Genomic DNA, 10,902 nt, shown 5'->3' on the forward strand with positions numbered 1-10,902 from the left:
CATCCTAGAAAACCTGGAAATGTATAGATTAGTTTTCCTGAAAAATTGTGAACATTGATCAAATGTCCTGGATATTTAGGTCATGAAATTTTTTTAAAATCATGTCATAAAATTACATTTTTATTTGCTGAGATGGCATATTTTTGGCCAATATTTAACTGAGATTGCATAATTTTAGCCACTTTCCCCCGCTGTGATTGCACATTAGTACTTGAAGTTTTTTTTTGGGGGGGGGGTTGAAGTTTGTTTAGTGACCAGCTAAAAGCTACACAATTCATTCAGAGATTGCTGATGATTCCACTGACTGTTAATACACTGCTCAAAAAAATAAAGGGAACACATAAGCAATGCAATGTAGCGCCAAGTCAATCACACTTTTGAGATATCAACCTGTCCAGTTAGGAAGCAACACTGATTTGTGAATCAATTTCACCTGTCGGTAAATTGTCTAATTTCCACCAGGTGGAAATTAGACAATTTGCAAGACAACCCCTATAAAAGGAATGGATTTGCAGGTGGTGGCCACAGACCATTTGCCTGTCCTCATCTTTTCTGGCCGATCTTTGGTTAGTTTTTCATTTTGCTAGTGCCTCACCACTAGAGGTGGCATGAGGCGGTATCTGCAACCTACAGAAGTTGCTCAGGTAGTGCAGCTCATCCAGGATGGCACATCAATGCGTGCTGTGGCAAGAAGATTTGATGTGTCTCCCAGCACAGTGTCCAGAGCATGGAGGAGGTACCAGGAGACAGGCCAGTACACCAGGAGACATGGAGGGGGCCGCAGGAGGACAACAACCCCGCAGCAGGACCGCTATCTGGTCCTTTGTGCAAGGAGGAACAGGAGGAGCACTGCCGGAGCCCTACAAAACGACCTTCAACAGGCCACTAATGTGCAGGTTTCTGCTCAAACAGTGAGAAACAGAATGCATGAGGATGGTATGAGGGCCCGACGTCCACAATTGGGCCTGTGCTCACAGCCCAACACCGTGCAGCCCAGTTGACCTTTGCCAGAGAACATCTTGGTTGGCAGATTCGCCATTGGCACCCTGTGCTCTTCACAGATGAGAGCAGGTTCACACTGAACACATGTGACAGACGTGAGAGAGTCTGGAGACACTGTGGAGAACGTTCTGCTGCCTGCAACATCCTCCAGCATGACCGGTTTGGCGGTGGGTCAGTGATGGTCTGGGGAGGCATATCCTTGGAGGGCCGCACAGACCTCTACGTGCTAGCCAGAGGTACCATGACTGCCATTAGGTACCGGGATGAGATCCTCAGACCCATTGTCAGACCATATGCTGGTGCAGGGGGCCCTGGGTTCCTGCTCATGCATGACAATGCTCGTCCTCTTTTGGCCAGAGTGTGTCAGCAGTTCCTGTATGTCGAGGGCATTGATGCTATGGACTGGCCTGCACGTTCCCCAGACCTGAATCCAATCGAGCACTTCTGGGACATCATGTCTCGTACCATCCGCCAACGTGATGTCGCACCACAGACTGTCCAGGAGTTGACCGATGCCCTGATCCAGGTCTGGGAGGAGATCCCTCAGGAGACCATCCGTCGTCTCATCAGGAGCATGCCCAGACGTTGTAGGGAGTGCATACAGGCACGTGGAGGCCACACACACTACTGAGCCTCATTTTGAATCGTCTTGAAGAATTTCCACAGAAGTTGGATCAGCCTGTTCTCATTTTCCACTTTGATTTTGAGTATGATTCTGAATCCAGACCTTAATGGGCTAATGATTTTGATTTCCATTGATCATTCTTAGGTTATTTTGCTCTAAACACATTCCTCTGTCTAATAAGTAAAGATTTTCAGCTGAAATATTTCATTCATTGAGGTCTATATTGTGTTTTTAGGTGTTCCCTTTATTTTTTTGAGCAGTGTACTTAAAATGACCTAAATCATATTCAAAAATATTAATCTTATTAGCTGCAGCTGTGTTTGTCCTGCTATGCTTACATCACAGAGTACAGGGCTCTGGACTAATATTTTACACTGGTGCCACTAGATTTTTCAGTAAGTGGCACCAGCAAATAATTTGGTTGGGTTGTTTGATTTGGTTGGACATTTTCTTACTGAAATACTAGTCTACTGTAGACCTGTGCTTCATTGTTAGCAGACACGTCTCGTTTTGCAGTGAGCAACAATCTGCATGCTCTAGCTAGATTCCTGTTTACGCAAGGACAACATTATAGTTAGGAGCTCAGGGGGAGCGTCAGACAGAAACAAATTACATCAGAATGTAGTTCTAAACAGGGTTATTAAAATTACACCAGAAGATATTTCTAAACCAGGTTATTAAAATAATGCACACAAAATCAGTCAACTGTTTGCCTAAATCATAGTTTTATGATATTAAAAGAAATAGACCATCAGACCAACAAAAGTCAAACATTGGTGTGACCAATGAATTTTTTTAGTGGCACTGGATGCTGGAGCCTATGACTGCTGGGATAGGCTCCAGCACCCCCGTGACCCTGAGAGCAGGATAAACGATTTGGATAATGGCTGGATGGATGGATGGACTAGACAGATTTATCGGTCACAGTCTAGGGCCCTGGAGTATCAAGGTCAGCCTGGCATGTTTTTAACCTTTACATTATACCTTTACATTTTAACCTGTGAATGTCTGCAAACTCACCTAAATGATCTAGGGTTAAGTTACTCTTTAAATAAGCCAGCGGTAGAATGTATTAAAAAGGTTAATTTGTTCACATGTAAATCTTCAGCTTTGTTGCTTTTAAGTTCTGCCCACTACAACTGTTGGATGAAAACGGAAGTATAGCATCATGTCCTGAGGGAGCAGTGGTGGTTCTGGAGGAGGGAGATCAAAGTCTCCTGCTCCCACCCCACCCTGGCTGTCCTCACTGAAAGTGTGTTTCCTGGTCACAGATATAACACAAGGACACCAACCTCGGTGACTGCCTTATATGTTTCAGCCACAAAATCATGTCATGTGTATATTAATTGTGTATTTGTGCACTTGATGATGTGTCATGAGAATTTAAAGAATATAGTTTAAGTTTTATCCAACCCAGCCACTGGGCATGCACAAGTTAGTGCTTTCTTAGTGTCGGTCCTAAGCCTGGATAAATGGGGAGGGTTGCGTCAGGAAGGTCATCTGGCATTAAACTTTTGCCAAATCAAATATGCCGATCATAAATTAGATTTCCATACCAGAGTGGTTGAGGCCAGGGTTACCAACAACCGCCACAAGAACTGTTTGCCAGGAGGGTGCCGGTGGAAACTACGCTGCTGTTGGGTGAAGGAAAGAGGGAAGGCATGTCCAGAGGCAGCAGGAGAGGAGGAAGGGTAGGAATGTGGAGGAGAGAGTTGGAACTTTGAATGATGGCACTATAACTGGTAAACTGGCTAATATGATGGAGAGAAGGAAGGTAGATATATTGTGTGTGCAAGAGACCAAGTGGAAGGGGAGTAAGGCCAGGAGCATCAGAGGTGGGTTCAAACTCTTCTACCATGGTGTGGATAGGAGGAGAAATGGGAGGAGGGGTAAGATGGTGACAGGAGAACATAGCTAGGCAGCATCGGATGCTGGTCTGTAAGATGACTGGGGATCAAGAAGAAGAAGAGAGTGAAGGCAGAGCCAAAGATCAAATGGTGGAAGTTGAAGAAGGAAGACTATTGTGTGGAGTTCAGGGAGGAGCTAAGAAAGGCACTGGGTGGTAGTTAAGAGCTGCTGGATGGCTAGGCCAGCGTTTCCCAATCCAGTCCTCAAGGAACACCTATCCTGCAGATTTTCATTGTAACTGCATAGGTAGCCCTACTTGTACTTACTCAACCAATCATCTCACTGCACTTAATTATGCAAGGTGTGCAACAGCTGACATAATTCATTGCTGATTGGTTGAATAACTACAAACAGGTACCTATTCAGGGTTGCAAAGAAAATCTGCAGGATAGGTGTTCCTTGAGGACTGGGTTGGGAAACACTGAGCTAGGCAACCACTGCAGAAATAGTGAGGGAAGCAGTTAGGAAGGTACTTGGTGTGTCGTCTGAAAGAGGAAGGAAGACAAGGAGACTTGGTGGTGGAATGAGGAATTGACGGCATGGTGGCCCAGTGGTTAGTACTGTTGCCTCACAGCAAGAAGGTCCTGGGTTCGAACCCCACACCATCCCACGTCCTTTCTGTGTGGAGTTTGCATGTTCTCCCTGTGTCTGCGCGGGTTTCCTCTGTGTGCTCTGGTTTCCTCCCACCATCAAAAAGACATGCATGTTAGGTTAATGCTTCTGCCTGTGCCCCTGACCAAGGCAATAGAAAGAAGAACTGGAGTTGGTCCCCGGGTGCTGCAGCTGCCCACTGCTCCTATACAATAGGATGGGTTAAATGCAGAAAACAAATTTCGTTGTAACCTATACAATGACAAAAATAAAGAGGCTATCTTTCTTCTTCTTCTTACAGGAAAGTATACAGAGGAATAGGCTGGCAAAGAAGAAGTGGGACACTCAGAGAGATAAAGAAAGTAGGCAGGAGTACAAGGAGATGTGGCATAAGGCAAAGAGAGAGGTGGTGAAGGCAAAGGAAAAGGCATATGGTAAAAGTTATGAGAGGTTGGACACTAAGGAAGGGGAAAAGGACTTGTACTTATTGGCTAGACAGAGTGACCAAGCTGGGAAGGATGTGAAGCAGGTTAGGGTGATCAAGGATAGAGATGGAAATGTGCTGTCAAGCGAGGAGAGTGTGCTGAGAAGGTGGAAGGAGTACTTTGAGGGGCTGATGAATGATGAAAATGAAAGAGAGAGAATGTTGAATGATGTGAGGATATTCAATCAGGAAGTGTGGTGGATTAGCAAGGATGTAGTGAGGGCAGCTATGAAGAGGATGAAGAGTGGAAAAGCGGTCGGTTCAGATGACATACCTGTGAAGGCATGGAGGTGTTTAGGAGAGATGGCAGTGGAGTTTTTAACTAGATTGTTTAATACTATCTTGGAAAGTGAGAGGATACCTGAGGAGTGGAGAAGTGTACTGGTCTGGTACCAGTTTTCAAGAATAAGGGTGATGTGCAGAGCTGTAGTAGCTACAGAGGTATAAAGTTGATCAGCCACAGCATGAAGTTATGGGAAAGAGTAGTGGAAGCTAGGTTAAAAGGAGAGGCGACGATCAGCGAGCAGCAGTATGGTTTCATGCCAAGAAAGAGCACCACAGATGCAATGTTTGTTTTGAGAATGTTGATGGAGTAGTATAGTGAAGGCCAGAAGGAGTTACATTGTGTCTTTGTGGATTTAGAGAAATCATATGACAGGGTGCAGGGTGTTGTTCAATGAAAAAAGACAACAAAAAAAACAACAAAGAAAAATAAAAAATGAACATTTTCCATGAACACCAATCCAGACATCAATGTAGTGTATTTAATCCATGTCCAGAAGCGGATGATATCATAGATCATAGCAAATGAACTCTTGTGAGAAGTGTCAGTTAAGGTGGTTCTGACATTTGATAAGGATGCTCCCTGGATACCTCCCACTTGGCAAAAGCATCTGAGAGGAGGCCCTGCGGCAGACCCCAGACATATTGGAGGAATTATATTTTCCAGCTGACCTGGGAATGTCTCGGGATCCCTACGAAGGAACTGGAGGAAATCACCATGGAAAAGGATGTCTGGGCTGCTCTGCCAGCCCTGTTGTCTTATTGGATGGATGGATGTCACAAGGATTTGAACCACTCAACAACCTGTGCCTGATCCACTGAGAATGGATACAGGTATCATTTTGTGGACTTCTGCAATTTACATTTACATTTCAGGCATTTAACCATTGCTCTTATTTAGAAGGATTTAAAATGCATGTATGATGGAAAAGTGTGAAATTCCTGAATTTTTAAAATTACAGAGTAACCAGTGGTGAATGTAAAGGTCACGGTCATGGGAACTTGATAACACTGCTGTGACAATAGATTGATCATGTTTAAGAGAAGTTTGAGGAAAATATTGAGAAGTTGCTTGGGTAAGAAATGGGGATTTGAGAGAGGGTTTGACTCAGGGTGTCACAAGGAGTATTTAGCTATGAACAGAAGGTGGCAGACTCTGCTGTACTGATGAGTGTAAAGGTCATTACAGCACTGAGGAACCACCAGTCCAGACAGTGTGTTGGCCAGGAAAGTCAAGGGAATCGAAAGCTTAGCGGCCAGAAGAAAATGCATGGCAAGAACTGGAGGTATAGGGAGGTGGATCAATCCATGGTTTATGCGCTATAGAACGAGGGTCTGGTTTCAATAGCAGCAGGCACAGGCAGCTTGTGGCTCCCATGTCACAGGGGAAATGACATGGGAGAGTTTGGGGAGGTTGGAGATGAAGGAATTTGCAGGAGTTAAAGATAATATTTTGGTGAGCAGGCAAGTGAAGAGATTTACTTGCTCCGATGTGTGACAAAGAATGAAGATGGAGCTGAGCTGCATCCAAATGCTCTCTATGTGTTGTAATAAATGCTATACAGCTCAGCAAATGCTCCTCCAAAACCTGGTATTTGGTTATATCAGTAGTGTGACATGCTCCTCCTTGCCCAGTAAATCATCATCCAATTGAAGGCTGATCTTTCATATTGCCTCTTGGCTTTTAAAAAAAATAATATATATATACACTACCGTTCAAAAGTTTGGGATCACCCAAACAATTTCGTGTTTTTCATGAAAAGTCACACTTATTCACCACCATATGTTGTGAAATGAATAGAAAATAGAGTCAAGACATTGACAAGGTTAGAAATAATGATTTGTATTTGAAATAAGATTTTTTTACATCAAACTTTGCTTTCGTCAAAGAATCCTCCATTTGCAGCAATTACAGCATTGCAGACCTTTGGCATTCTAGCTGTTAATTTGTTGAGGTAATCTGGAGAAATTGCACCCCACGCTTCCAGAAGCAGCTCCCACAAGTTGGATTGGTTGGATGGGCACTTCTTTGAGCAGATTGAGTTTCTGGAGCATCACATTTGTGGGGTCAATTAAACGCTCAAAATGGCCAGAAAAAGAGAACTTTCATCTGAAACTCGACAGTCTATTCTTGTTCTTAGAAATGAAGGCTATTCCATGTGAGAAATTGCTAAGAAATTGAAGATTTCCTACACCGGTGTGTACTACTCCCTTCAGAGGACAGCACAAACAGGCTCTAACAGGTACTATTTAATGAAGATGCCAGTTGGGGACCTGTGAGGCGTCTGTTTCTCAAACTAGAGACTCTAATGTACTTATCTTCTTGCTCAGTTGTGCAACGCGGCCTCCCACTTCTTTTTCTACTCTGGTTAGAGCCTGTTTGTGCTGTCCTCTGAAGGGAGTAGTACACACCGGTGTAGGAAATCTTCAATTTCTTAGCAATTTCTCGCATGGAATAGCCTTCATTTCTAAGAACAAGAATAGACTGTCGAGTTTCAGATGAAAGTTCTCTTTTTCTGGCCATTTTGAGCGTTTAATTGACCCCACAAATGTGCTGCTCCAGAAACTCAATCTGCTCAAAGAAGTGCCCATCCAACCAATCCAACTTGTGGGAGCTGCTTCTGGAAGCGTGGGGTGCAATTTCTCCAGATTACCTCAACAAATTAACAGCTAGAATGCCAAAGGTCTGCAATGCTGTAATTGCTGCAAATGGAGGATTCTTTGACGAAAGCAAAGTTTGATGTAAAAAAAATCTTATTTCAAATACAAATCATTATTTCTAACCTTGTCAATGTCTTGACTCTATTTTCTATTCATTTCACAACATATGGTGGTGAATAAGTGTGACTTTTCATGAAAAACACGAAATTGTTTGGGTGATCCCAAACTTTTGAACGGTAGTGTATATATAATTATCTCCTCTTAGATCCATTTTGTGTTGTCCAGACAAGTGAGAGTTGTAACATTTTTGTTGTAGAATTTATGTAAGTGACAAAACTAACAGTTTGCTATTGACAGCTGTTTAAGGAAGAGTTGGTTTAAAATCTGCAATTTCAAAACAAAATAAAATTGGATATTGATTTTGAGGCCTTTGTGTAGATCTAACCATAGTCATTCAGGTCAGATGCATTCAACTAAACAGAACATAATTACAAACAGAGACAGAGAATAAGAATATCATAAGTTTAAGATATGAGACCAGACTTACAATAGATGAGTTCTTGATACTGGCAGGGAAGCTTGTTCCAAAGGATGTGGACTTAGGGAGGTGACTTTACCCCTAACTGTTCTCTTTCGCCTGGGAAAATGACAACATAGCATTTGGTGAGCGTGATCCTTTTGAATCGACACCTGAGAAAACTGGGACTGAACCACATAATAATTTGCTAGATATGAATCCTGAACTGGAGAAGTCACTGAAGATAGATCAAAATTAAAACTGTAATATTCTTGATTGAACGTTTTACTAGATGAGTGTATAGTGAGGAAATCTTCTTCACTCCAAAAAGAAACCATGAAATAATTAACAAGGTATGAGCAGAATAACTTTCACCCAAGTTGGTGAAACCAGATAATATCACCTTGATGTGAAACTCTGGCGAATTTGTTTTTAACTTTGAGAACCCAGCCACAGATGCCCTGTAATATTCACCAAATATCCTGATGTTCACCAAAGTACTCAAGTCAATTTTATTTGTATAACCCAATATCACAAATTTGCCTCAAGGGGCTTTACAGCAACACAACATCCTGTCCTTAGACCCTCTCATCAGATAAGGAACAACTCCCTAAAAAAAAAAAACCCTTTAATGGGGAGGAAAAATAGGAGGAAACTTCAGGGAGAGCAACAGAGGAGGGATCTCTCTCCCAAGACGGACAGACGTGCAATGGATGTGGTGTTTACACAATTTACAGAATTCAACATTGAAAGTGGATAACAGAATTATCTACTGCTACTATTACTTTCAGCTGCTCCCATTAGGGGTCACCACAGCAAATCATCCGTTTCCATTTCTTCCTGTCCTCTGTATCTTCCTCTGTCACATCAGCCACCTGCATGTCCTCCCACATCCCTCCCACCTGCATGTCCTCCCACATCCATAAACCTCCTCTTTGGCCTTCCTCTTTTCCTCTTCCCTGGCAGCTCCATATTCAGCATCCTTCTCAAATCAAATCAAATCAATTTTATTTGTATAGCCCAATATCACAAATTTGCCTCAGTGGGCTTAACAGCAACACAACATCCTGTCCTTAGACCCTCTCCCAATATACCCAGCATCTCTCCTCCACACATGTCCAAGCCATCTCAATCTTGCCTCTCTTGCTTTGTCTCCAAACCATCCAACTTGAGCGGTCCTTCTCATATAATCGTTCCTAATCCTGTCCTTCTTTGTCACTCCCAGTGAAAATCTTAGCATCTTCAACTCTGCCACCTCCAGCTCCGCCTCCTGTCTTTACGTCAGCGCCACTGTCTCCAAACCATATAACATAGCTGGTCTCAAAACCATCTTGTAAACCTCCCCTTTAACTCTTGCTGGTACCCTTCTGTCGCAAATCACTCCTGACACTCTTCTCCACCCTCTCAACCCTGCCTGCACTCTCTTCTTCACCTCTCTACTGCACTCCCTGTTACTTTGGACAGTTGACCCCAAGTATTTAAACTCATACACCTTCGTCACCTCTACTCCTTGTATTCCGTCTTGCTCCTACTGGCTTTCATTCCTCTTCTTTCCAGTGCATACCTCCACCTCTCCAGGCTCTCCTCAACCTGCACCCTACTCTCACTACAGATCACAATGTCATCCGTAAACATCATAGTCCACGGAGACTCCTGCCTGATCTCGTCCATCACCACTGCAAACAAGAAAGGGCTCAGAGCCAATCCTTGATGTAATCCCACCTCCACCTTGAACCCATCTGTCATTCCAACTGCACACCTCACCATTGTCACACTTCCCTCATACATATCCTGCACCACTCCTACATACTTCTCTGCAACTCCCGACTTCCTCATACAATACCACACCTCTCCTCTCAGCACCCTGTCATATGCTTTCTCTAAATCCACAAAAACACAATATAACTCCTTCTGGCCTTCTCTATACTTCTCAATCAACATTCTCAAAGCAAACATCACATCTATAACAGAATATACGGATAAAAGAATTATAATGGCGTTATAAGATATATAAAGAATATGACAAGGAGGATGCCCAGCAGTGTTCAGATGGTACCAGAGCAGACTAGGACCTGAGCCATGCGACCGCCATCACCATGGAGACCTTACAGGAGGACAGACTACACATGCACACAGGGGAGACTCACATCACACCATTCACATACACAGGAGAAGAGACAAGAAAAAAACATTAGTCACACATCAGAGAGAGAAGGATATAACATTGAAACAGGATAACAAAATTATATGAATTTATCATATAAAGAATGTGATGAGGAATGTCATGAGTATGACCAAGCATCATACTCTTGGTGGGACAGCTCAGTAGTGCATGCTACTTTGCCTCCATATTAGAATTTAAATTATTTGCTCATTGAAAAAAAAAACATGCTAAATGTAAAACAGAGTGAGGGCCTTGAAATACATTTGAGATTATGTCACTATTCCTACAGGGGAATAGCAGAGAACTAACACCACAAAATGTGTTGCTATTATATGCATATATTCTAATATTTTTAAATTGTTGTTCTAAATTATTCATATTTCAAGAAAGTTGCATTATGTCCATTGTGATATTCTGTGCTTCTTACCCACCAGTAAATTTCCTTGTAGGCCTATTTGTGAATTTATCTGGATAGCAATAGAAATAGACTTCAACTAATGTAAAATGGCATTCAATCCAAGGGACAGATTTCAAGTTCCCCACATTAGCAAGCATTGCTCTGTTAGAGAGTTTTTGAACAAGCTTATCCTTTTCAGGGGCACAACTCTGTAGCTGACCCTCTTTATACTGATGACACCCAGAAACATTTTATTTCTTACAGTAAGCCT

This window comes from Lampris incognitus, chromosome 8 (assembly GCF_029633865.1).
Source record: "Lampris incognitus isolate fLamInc1 chromosome 8, fLamInc1.hap2, whole genome shotgun sequence".
NCBI lineage: Eukaryota > Metazoa > Chordata > Actinopteri > Lampriformes > Lampridae > Lampris > Lampris incognitus.